Genomic DNA, 12,077 nt, shown 5'->3' with positions numbered 1-12,077 from the left:
TGGGGGGTGGGGGGGGGGGAAGGGGTGAGGGGCGTGGGGTTGGGGGGGGGTCAGAGTCACCGCCGCCGCTAGGAAGCGCAGTAAATGCCAGGCAATGAAAGGATGGGCACAAGTTTAAAGGGGCGAGGTTGTTGTAGCGGGGTTGCCACCTGTGCCGCAGAGGTCGCAACCGGGTACCCGATACCCGTACCCTACCCGATACCCGACTACCCGTACCCGGCCGGGTACGGGTACCCGTTTTCGACCTTGGTGCGGCCGGGTACGGGTAGGCCGTGAGTCACTGGTGAGTAACCGTTTGTCACTCAATTCGGGTAGGGTACGGGTACGGGTAGGGAACGGGATCAAAACCCGTTTGCGACCTCTGCTGTGCCGGTTCCCCCCCCCCCCTCCCGAGTCGTTCTCCCAGTTGAAGTAGCTGATGCCTTTGGAGATCTGTCAGTCTTCCTGGAACACCCTACCTGGTTGATCCACCACTTCCAAAGATTGCTAAATTTTGCATCCATTTTCTCGGTTGAAATTATGTCTGAGTTGTGTGGAAACCTCCCCGTAGATGCTGTTCAATCTTGATCAGAAGCTTTCGTGACTGCATGATTTCATACTCTTAGGTTCTTAACTGTTGTTAGCCGAATCTCTCTTTCACCTGAGGACGACCGCTTGTTGTTGCGACCGAAACGTCGTGAGCTATTATATATTTATTTTCCTATCTACGTGACTTTACCGAAAGAAGCCGAGAGTATGAAATCATGCAGTCACGAAAGCTTCTAATCAAGATTTGACACCACTCAAGCCATCGCGTTTCCTGTCTACGAAAGTCTCCCCTCTTGTGGTATTGTGAGATAAGCTTCTTCCCACGAGATGTAGTATTTTTTTGTAACCTCAAGAAGTGGCAACCCCAGGTGTTGGGGTGGCTCGTGGAGCTAATTACTGTGGGTGTAGCGCGGCTCAAGAGACATGCGTTGAATCGTGATGGTTGTTAGAAACAATATTTTAGATTAATAAATATATATATGCAGGTAATATGTCAATGTTATTCGTTTGAGCTCCTAAAATGATCACAACTGTCCAAAAGAGACGGAACAAACCGAGTAGCGATGCGAATTAGATGGAAAGTTTGAGACACTAAAAACGATTGATTCTTAAATGGAATCGTGGCCCCGAATCACGACAATCCAATGTATCACTGGAGGGGTGAAACTAATGAACAATTGATATATATGGTTTGAAAAAAGTATAGAGGTAAGTCAGTTTAACACGTTGTAGGCTTTCGCGGACAATATTATCCATAATAGAGGGGGGTTTTGGGGTTAGATTGCATAAATGTAAATGTGTCGTTAAACCCGCCACCACCCGACACATCCAATTAGTAAAAAATTGTCTCGTAAACAAACCTTGCCATTTCGTTACTAGTTCAGCGCACCGGTGTGTTGGAGAGTAAACTCACACCATGTGAGTTGTGAGTTTACCTTACTATTTGGCCGTGTCGGGTGGTGGCAGGTTTAACGACACATTGATATTTTGGCGATCTAACCCCAAAGAAAAGTTATCATGCATAATATAGGTTTTCAACTTGAAAAGATCAATGGGGCAAGAGCAACGGACCGCACCAACTGAACTCCACGTGTCCACCACTTTGCCATGGACTCCCCGTTTTCAAGTTTTTTTTAATCCTTTATATTAAGTTCACTTGCTTGCTTGCTTGCGCGCTTACGACCGTGCAAATCTTTCGGTCGTTTTTTAACCCACTTCCCGTGATCAAATCGAGCTGACATTTTGCACACAGACTCGTTGTGTGTGACAATGTATTTTCGTGAAAAATTTTTCCCAAAATGTTACACTTTTTAGGAATTTTTTTTATTTAATCACCAATTGCTTAATGGTGGCAGGCAATCATCTGACCCATAGGTGGCAGCCATCTCAAGCCAGAGGACGAGAGGACTCTAGCCGCCACGCATATAAAGGATTTATAGTGAAAAACTTTGTTTTTACGGGTTTCTTTTTTTGCGCACACTTTTCATCGTTGGTGTTCACAAGAGCGCCTCCAGTGCAAGACGTGATATTGCGTTAGCAGCGGCGTGAGACCAGGGAGGGAGTGGGGGGGGGTAAGCTACGGGGAGACAATGGGGTTTGGGGTGCGTGTCGCACTGCAGACCGTACGTTGATAGTCTACACACTGTCCGCTGTTAATGAACGATAGGACGTGAATTGTAAAGTGATGAACACGTGCGTGGTATCTGTTCACTTAGCGCAAGGTACTTTCTTGATGAGTGGCCGGCTGATCGCTTTTTATTGTAGGAGCCCTGTTAAGGGGGGCAGCTGTTTCTGGGAAGTGGGGATGTGGGGTGGGGGGTGCCCTCGATTTTAGGGGGCGGGGCCCTACCTGGGATGAAATATGCACACTACCACCGCCGCTGAGTGGCATCTCTGGTGGGTGCGATGTCGGGGAGTGATGTGTTACTCCTGTAATTAGATTACCCAGGAAGGTGCCAGAAATAGTCTCATTCCTCTGTAGCGTGTAAATCAGATTGTTATAATCAGATCGCTGTTACTAGGCGCGTACTTTTTAAATGTATGTTAATTTACCATATGCTAGTCATTTTTGGAGTTTGCTCTGATTTAGCATGCATCTGTGATATATTTTTTAAAAGATTACTTGTAACAGTTGATTACTTTTTTTCCATTATTCGTAATTTGATACTGATCGAAAACATTATTTTTAAAGGGGGGAAATGATGACGTCAGCATACGAGGACACGCAGCCACTCACAGCACGTGTCAGGCAATTGCTGGGATATCTCAAAACATTGCGGGCAGACTTCTCAATGTTTTGCAGTCGGCGCTGTGAAACGGCTATTGCCTGCCACTTTCTAGCCTGAACATTTTCAGGCAGGCGTACGTGAAATGTAGAGGCAGCGTCAATCCATGTTCAGGCAGTCCACGCCTGAATGATGCATTTCAGGTGAGTGTAGAGACCTCAATGCAAAGTTATCATGTCACGGAAGAGTTCTGATAATTCATGAGGATAATTCAACCGCCGCTTTGAGGTTCACGATACACGTACACGCTGTATAAATACAAACTGTATTATATTGTATAATCCGAATGAGGGGGAAATTAGAAAGTAATCTGATTCCACGACAAAAAATATATACTGATAACTGTAACGGAATTGGGTTACGTTACTTCTAAAACGTGAATTAATCCATTATTAGCGACTACTTGTCGTTATTTTCCAAAGTAATCCTAATCCCAGGAGCGGGGTACGTGCCGAGTGAATGGGAGGGGTTAGCTTAATGGCATGCCAGACCAAAGGATTAAACTCTCCAGAATTCTAGAACCTGGGTGAAAATAAAGAATCAAGAATTTGCAAAGAAAAAGTTTTCTAATTGTAATCATTGTTTTTTTTTTACGTTTTAATAATAACGTTTTTTTCATCAGGGTACTGCTGGGGAATTTTTTCCTAATAATTGTTTTTACAGATTATAATTTCTAGAGACAGATTTCAAATCTCTAATATGGCATCACTTTCATTGGGTTTATTAATTCCCCTGATTAATTTTCTATTGGTGTTCCATACATCACACCCATCGCTTTCCGTAACCCATCACTCTCAATAAACCAACACTCTCCACCGCACATCACTCTCTACAAACCAACACTCCACATCACTCCCCATCACCCACCACTGCCGATACACCATCACTCTCCACCACCCATCACTCTCTATAAACCAACACTCCCCATCACCCATCACACCCAGCACACCACCTATCACACCCCACACACACACTGTCCCACTGGGTCACATAATTAAAACATTTACCATGGGTTGTTGGGTCCTCGGATAACCTCCTTGTTTATCTCGTTTTCATCTCAACGTTTTATTTATCTCTCTATACATCTCTATCATCTCTTGCTTAGCTCTCATCTCACCGATCTATATCTTGTCTACATCTCTCTCGTGTGTCTCTCTTGAGTTATCTCTTTATCACTCAAGGGACCGTATCCCTCATCGGGCCACTCCAAAGGCCTTCTTCACGGGCCTCAGCCGTGGCCTGTGAGCCAGCAGTTTGAGACGCCTTCCCTTCCCTTCCACATCGCTCCGCATCCTCAACCCCAAACACCAATCACACCGTGCACAAGCCATCAGCTATCACATCCCATCACCAATCTCATCACCCCCCATCACACTTTCCATCAACACCCCAACACTCATCACCCTCCCCTCCCCCTCCCTCATGCACCCATTGTACAGGTAGTCCCCGACTTACGATGTGGTCGTCATAACGCATCTCCATCGTAAGTCGGGGACTACCATTAATTTATGATTTGTACAGATGCGCACGCGGTTCGAGTTGAATCGTCGTCTCTTCCCTCTTGTGTCATCTACCAAGGCGGGCTTCCCCGAACGCCATGTGTATCGGTCTTCACCATTCACGTGAGCGTGATTCTGTTACACGCCGCACGCGCCTGATGATTGCTAACCATATCTCGCCGTCTACGCGTCACGCGGTTGGGGAGGGGGGGGCAAGACGATGGTGCCCTGATGTAACCAACACTGGCTGTTTGAGCGAAGTTATGTTAGCCCGAAGCTGTTAAAAGGCCAACACGGCACACGAGGGGGTGGTGTGGCCAGTTCGAACGCCCGCACGCCTTTGTCTCCCCAGTGCTGATATTTACACACTGCAACCGGCAACTCGTTTTAAGATACTCTTAGGTTTTTTCGGTAAAGTCAGCTAGGTAAAAAAATAATAATAATAATAATAAAAGTAAGTAAAAAAATGTTTTACTTACCTACGTGACTTTACGAAAAATACCCTAAGAATATGAATCGTTTTAAGATCTCCATGTTAATTTGAAGCAGTGCTCTGCGTCACGTGAGACACACACGTGATCATACGATATGAGAAAAAATAGTTTTGCTCGTTGGCTGGCTGGCTGAAGGGAGGGAGGGTGGGACAATCACGTCCAAGGGACCTGCAGGATTCCAGAGTCTCTTAATTTGAACCACAGTGCCCCCCCACCCCTCACTCCGATAGCAGCTGCAGCCGGGCCCGATTTTAAAACAGCATCTTCTACGTAACATTGGGGCCACACACGAAACACCCCCCACCCCTGCACACACACCAGACATGGAGGTCGCTCTCTGAATCCGAGTTGTCGCTCTGTTCTCCGCGTGCGACGTTGCTCGCCCATCATCAGGCGCGTGCGGCGTGTAGCGACCTTGACGTGCATTTGAGCGGAGACGATTTGGGAATTGCGCGAGCAGATGCCGCGGTGATGGCACGCGAGTTCCGACATGGGACGTCTTCCATCCTCTGAGCGTGCGGGTAGTTCTAGGGAGTCCCTCGTCATTTTTAAGTACGCTTCATTGTTGTTTCTTAACACCGCTTCATAATTGTCGTCATTACAGAGATTATTGATGTTAATGATTATACGCTAATTTGAGCCTCTGTCTCTAAAAAAGCAAATGCATGGTCGCAGTGACACGGTCCTTGGTTTCACAGTCACGAATCTGCAATGTAGTCACACCGATGCATGCACAACACAAAGAGAAAGATCCCCCGTATAGCCTGTAACAGATTGTTGGGGGCAAGTGCTGTTAGCGAGCACCTATGAAAGCGGCACAGCATACGAGCGGGTGGGTGGCCAGCACCACGCCCGGCCGCCTTTGTCTCCCTTGTGGCGGTGTTTACTATACACCGCACGAATTTAAAGTTGAGTTGACCTAGCAGAGGCCCAGGACTGGTTCAGATATATTTGCAACTGTTATTGACCGTGAGCAGGAATCGAACTCGGATTGCTGGGTTCGTAGAGCGGCACACGAACCACTGCGCCACCGCTCCCCACACACACGAGCATATGCAAGACGCACGGCATTGAACACACCCGTCCCTGGGTGGGATTAGAGTTGGGTTAATGAAGGTAACCCTTCAATTGTCCTCTACAAAGCTGCCTTAATGCGGCCAGCAGCGGTCCTCTCTCTCTCTGTCCGCAGCTAAAATAGCCACTGCAGCGGCACGCCGTGACGCATCCCGGTCGGTTGTGATTAAAACAGATTTGTGAGCAATTCAAATTGAACCTGTGTCACAAATGTACCAAAAAAAAATCAATCAAACAGCTGACGCACACAAACTCTGCTGGTAAACAAAAAAACAGCAGCTATGCATGACCTGACCTCACCCACGCACGCGGTACAAGCCCTCTCTGATCGCATAATCCTGTTTCCCAGATTACATTCGGCACGCAGCAATGCACATCTTAAAAAAAAAAATCGACGATGTCAAAGTAAGTCCTCGTTTAACGCGGTAGTAGATGCGTTCTTATTAGATGCGTTCTTGGAAATCGCCGTGTTAAGCGAAAAACGCGTTCAGCGAAAAACAATTTACCCCCCCCCCCCCCCCCCGGTAAATAACGTAACGATGAAGTTTGGCGAGATACGATGTACGCACGCGGTACGATGGCGGGGCAAATAACTGCATTAAACCGTTCAGACGCGCAGCTCAAGAAAGTAGTTCGTCTTTTTTATTTAAAGCTTTCGTGACTGCAGGGATTCATATTCTTGTTTCTTTGGATAAAGTCACGTAGAAGAAAAATAATAAAATATTTGTATTACTTTATTATTATTTCCCTTCTACGTGACTTTACCGAAAGAACCAAGAATATAAAGTAGTTCGTTGTTGACCGCTCAGAAACCGCGTTGTAACGGTGCGCGCTCCGCGTTGTTACGGGCGCGTTCCGCGTTGTGCGAATAGTGGTTCCCTCATGGAATAACAGCGTTCTAGCGAAAACGCGTTGTGTGAACACGCGTTAAGCGAGGACTTGCCATATACGGTCTCGGCTCTCTCTGCGTGTGTACTTTCTCGGCGGCACGAGTTCTTTTACAACACAGAACGAGTGGAGTGTTTCCCCCCCTCCCCCTCCCGTTGTTTGGCTGTTTTTTGTTCTGTCGTGTTTTAATTTTGATTAAAGAAATGTTTTTAAAGTCGAAAGTGGATTGTATGAAAGTAAACTAATTTTCTGTGTTTGTTGACTGCCTCGTCTCTCTTTTATTCGGCCGTAATGTTCTGTTTGTGTATATACATATTTATTTGATGAGTCCTCTGGATAAAAAAAATATATGACGCACGGTGAAAATGTAATTAACTTTTAACATTTTCCCTCGACTCGATGGCTTCCTTTATTTCACCAGAGGAGAGTCTGCTGACATTTGCTAATCTGGACTTTTTTCACGTTTGGTCCGAGCCCTCTATTTAACCCGCACACATTTCACTTGAGCGTGATGAAAACTTGGTAACTAGTTTTACTTTTGACTGGCATCATGTATTTAATCATGGAGGCAGTCTTACTGGGATAAATGCATTAGGTGTCGTTGCCATTTTTATAATTTAGCTAATTAACAACCGTCAATCAACCAGATGGGATTTATTTTTATATTTCGAAATAATCTGTTTTTTTAACGTCATGAATGGCAGTCCAGGTCATCATGATAAAAAAAATCAGTGAGTGAATACAATGAATGAAATTGCATTGGTGTAAGGGGATAAGCTGTACCGATATAATTAGACTATTTACGTGAGCTAAGGCCCTGATTGGATCCTATTTGAATCCGATTGGGATGGTTGGATTTGAGATTGTGTGTGCGGGGGGGGGGATTGAATGATGAGGTCAGGGGTTAAAAAAAATTCTGACCAATCAGGAGAGGCGTTGATGGCGCACAACTCATCTGGTGATAATTTCCCAAATGCTGTGACCGTGCACCTGGGAAAGACTGAGCATGTTGTACATTACAGACTTTGTAAATACACTGCTGGCTGGCAGGCCTCCACCCACACCATATTTATCCTTCGTGGTTGTTTGCTCCTACTTCAACACCGAGTTCAGTGTGAGTTGGTGGAGGTCAGTGTGGGTTGGTGGAGGAGGTCAGTGTGGGTTGGTGGAGGAGGTCAGTGTGTGTTGGTGAAGGTCAGTGTGGGTTGGTGGAGGAGGTCAGTGTGGGTTGGTGGAGGAGGTCAGTGTGGGTTGGTGAAGGTCAGTGTGGGTTGGTGGAGGAGGTCAGTGTGGGTTGGTGAAGGAGGTCAGTGTGGGTTGGTGGAGGAGGTCAGTGTGAGTTGGTGAAGGTCAGTGTGGGTTGGAGGAGGTCAGTGTGGGTTGGTGGAGGAGGTCAGTGTGTGTTGGTGAAGGTCAGTGTGGGTTGGTGGAGGAGGTCAGTGTGGGTTGGTGGAGGAGGTCAGTGTGGGTTGGTGAAGAAGGTCAGTGTGGGTTGGTGGAGGAGGTCAGTGTGGGTTGGTGGAGGTCAGTGTGGGTTGGTGGAGGAGGTCAGTGTGGGTTGGTGGAGGAGATCAGTGTGGGTTGGTGGAGGTCAGTGTGGGTTGGTGGAGGAGGTCAGTGTGGGTTGGTGGAGGAGGTCAGTGTGGGTTGGTGGAGGAGGTCAGTGTGGGTTGGTGGAGGTCAGTGTGGGTTGGTGGAGGAGGTCAGTGTGGCTTGGTGGAGGTCAGTGTGGGTTGGTGGAGGTCAGTGTGGGTTGGTGGAGGAGGTCAGTGTGGGTTGGTGGAGGAGGTCAGTGTGGGTTGGTGGAGGTCAGTGTGGGTTGGTGGAGGAGGTCAGTGTGGGTTGGTGGAGGTCAGTGTGGGTTGGTGGAGGAGGTCAGTGTGGGTTGGTGGAGGTCAGTGTGGGTTGGTGGAGGAGGTCAGTGTGGGTTGGTGGAGGTCAGTGTGGGTTGGTGAATAGGGGTGGCCAAGACCACTTCAGATATCACTGATGATCGCGCTGTTTGCATTAGACGAACGAAACGAACAGGTAAGTTCTACGATTTAGTGTTCAGAACAAGCAGTTAAGTTGTACCGGTATTTTGCTTTGATATCAGAGTGAAACAGAGTAATTCCACTGTTTCACAGGCACACGGGAGAGGGGTTTATAGGGTTGCGTTGTCACACTAATTTCACGTTTGATGGCCATGCGACAAACGGACAAACGCTCCCAACAGCAGGACACGTGAGAAGAAGAAGGTGCAGCACTACATCGTGATTTGAATTGAAGGGATCTTCCAGTGGCTGTGCTCTGACACAAAGGTAACGATGCACTGCTGTCTTCGAGTTTTGTATCATTGTTATGATGCTCGTTTAACCACGAAAGTCTCAACACAGTACGTGTCGTTTTTCAGAAGGGTCCTGCCAAGTGTATTTTTCAGTAGAGGCTGATGATTGCTGCAGTGTGGTCTAGCCGAGGGGCACCATCAGTTGCAGCTGTCCCTGTGCATTAGTCTGCCAGTAGGGGTGTGATGATTGCAGGTGTGTGTATAGAATATTGTAACCGAGTGGCCAATGTAAATATATAAATTATATTCTTTGGGTCTTTCGTTAAATCTACGTGGCTTTACCGAAAGACCCAAATAATATAAATTCCTGCAGTCGCGAACGCTTTAAGTCATATAAATTATAATTGTGTTTTAGAAGGGCTGAAATCTGACACATTGTCGAGGCAACGCTTATCATATTAGTTTTAAAAGAAATCTAAGCCTCGTTGTTTCCTCGCTGGCTGCTGGCTGGGCTCCTCTCCACCTCAACAATAACTGTTGTTAGTGGCCGCTTCGGGACAATGCCACCGAAACTGGCTGAGTGACTGGTTAAACAAGTTTTTTTTATTCCGTGCAACAAACAAACAATGAATTAAATTGAACCGGCGGAAGACGTTTGGAAGACGTAGGAATAATAATAATAATAAACAATAATAAATGGATGTGGGAGTAACGAAAACTGAAGACTAACACGATTCATTTCAAATCGCTATAACTTTTCAATCTGCCCTCATATGAATGTAACTCTTTAGCCAGAATATTCTTTAAATCCTAGAGAATATATATTAAAAACAACGTTTCACGATACATGTTAGCTTCGCATTTTATTACTACGTATATACTAAAAAAATCTGATTACTTTTAGTGCACGGTCAGCCTAAAGTCAGTCCCTCCAGAAAAACGCGATTATGCGATCGCAAGATTTCACGCAAAATCAGCCAAAGTCCGCATATTTATGCGGGGGGCGCGTTTTTTCAAATACGCCGCACTTTCGCCGCATAAATTGCAGATTTCCGCGCGCAAAATATGCGGGCTTGCATGATTTCATAATCCCCGCATTTTCGTTGCAAAAAGTCACATATATCTTAGCAGAAAGTTGAAAAGTGTTGCGTTTACTTCACACAAGCGCAGCCATTTCCCCTGTTGCCATGGGAACGTTATGAAGTGACGTCACTCATTACGCGACATCATTGAAAAGCTGCAAACCCCGTGATGCCAATGAAACCATGATGAAGCCCGCAAATCTTTCTCATTTGCCAACAAACATAAGCGCAAAAGACCGCGCAAAGCAGTTCCCCAGTGTGTTACATGACAGTGGGGGCAAATTATTTTGCATAGCTACCTCTGTAAAACAGGAAGCACACATTTTATTTTTTAATATTTTATTTATTCGTTTTTACAGAAGTTGTAGCATATTCATTTTGTAAAGCTACAGAACTTGTTCGACTCAATGTTTTGTAAGTTTGAGCCATCTGTTTGTTAAGGTCTGAAATAAAACAAGATGAGAACTTAATATTCCCAGCACTTTCTGTGATGTAGTATGCTTGCTTATCATAGGAAGTAATAAGAAATGACTCTTTACATTAAAGTAGTAGCCTAGTGAATAGGGTGTTGGGGGAATCACTTTTTTTTCTCTTTTTCATCAAACCGCAGTTTTTGCAAGTTCCCGCAATTTTTGCAAGTTCCCGCAATTTTTGCAAGTTCCCGCAATTTAATCGCATAAAATTGCATAAATATCCCGCATATTCCATCGCATTTTTTAAGAAAACGTGCCGCATAATCAACGATTTTTGCCCGCAACAATAACCAAAAAACTCCGCGTTTTTCTGGAGGGACTGTAAAGTTCCGCATTGCTTTGAGCGTCGTGCTAAGCGCTTCATATGAAAAGAGAGACCCCCGCCATCAGCGAAGCGTGCAATTCGACAGCCATGGATTACGACACTCAGTGGGCCAAGCCCCGCTACCGGTTGTTTACGAGTCCACACATTTACCCAGTAGTGGGTCAATGAACGACTGTATACGATGATGTGTACCCGCCCCACAAGAATGTGGAATTTACACGAACGCACAGGAATACTTAATGCATCTAGTTCTACGGCACCCATATCTACACTCCCGAGTGTGGATCTCCACGAGTTGGGGAAGGAGGGGGGGGTGTCAGAGTAGACCCGATAAGTCGCAAAGGCCTGTGTTGGCAGAAGGAAGGAAGCGATGGCGACGTCGCCCACAATGGACTTGGTCGTGATGAATGTGAGTGGCCTCCCCGGCCACCCCAGATGGAATTGTCGGGGGGGACACGTGCGGAGCGTTGGTGTCTATTCGGGGGTGCAATGGGTTCCTTATTGGGGCATGAAGGGGGGGGGGGGGGCTCCCAGGTGTCGTGGTGTTTATGCCTGAGGTGTTCTCCTCGCTTGCCGAGCGGAGCATACAGGCGGCTTAACCTTGAAGCTGAAGGCAAATTACGGGGGGGATCAGAGAACCCCCTCCCCTCCTCCCACGCTCCCTCCCCTCGTGCTCATCTCCTCTTAGCTCCTCCTCATCCCTCACTCTCTTCCTGTCCTCATTCCCCGACGACTCCTCATTCACTGCTCACCGTCCCATGCGTTTCCCCACCGCCCTCGACCTCATCTCCGTGCAACCTCCTCTTCCTCGACTCCCTCTCCTCGGGATCCCTCCTCTGTTGCCTTCCCCTTCCGCTCTCGCCGCCCTCTCCTCAATCTCACCTCCGCCCATCTCCTCTCTCTTGTACCTCAGGCTCCCTCTCTCCTCATCGTCATACATCCTCTTCCTCCTTCGACTCCGTTAAACATCCTCCCTCACCTCTTCTTGCTCTCCTTTGCTCCTCTCTCCCTTTCTCAATCACCCACCTCGAAGCGTCCCTTCTCCTCCTGCTCCTTCAACTCCCTCCCTCAACTCATTCTCCCTCCTCCCCTCCCCTTCCATCATTTTCATCATCCTCCCTCTCTCGCCCACCACCACCCCCCTCCACCAACTCCCTCCCCCC

This window comes from Lampetra fluviatilis, chromosome 33 (assembly GCF_964198595.1).
Source record: "Lampetra fluviatilis chromosome 33, kcLamFluv1.1, whole genome shotgun sequence".
NCBI lineage: Eukaryota > Metazoa > Chordata > Hyperoartia > Petromyzontiformes > Petromyzontidae > Lampetra > Lampetra fluviatilis.
This window is presented reverse-complemented; position numbering follows the sequence as displayed.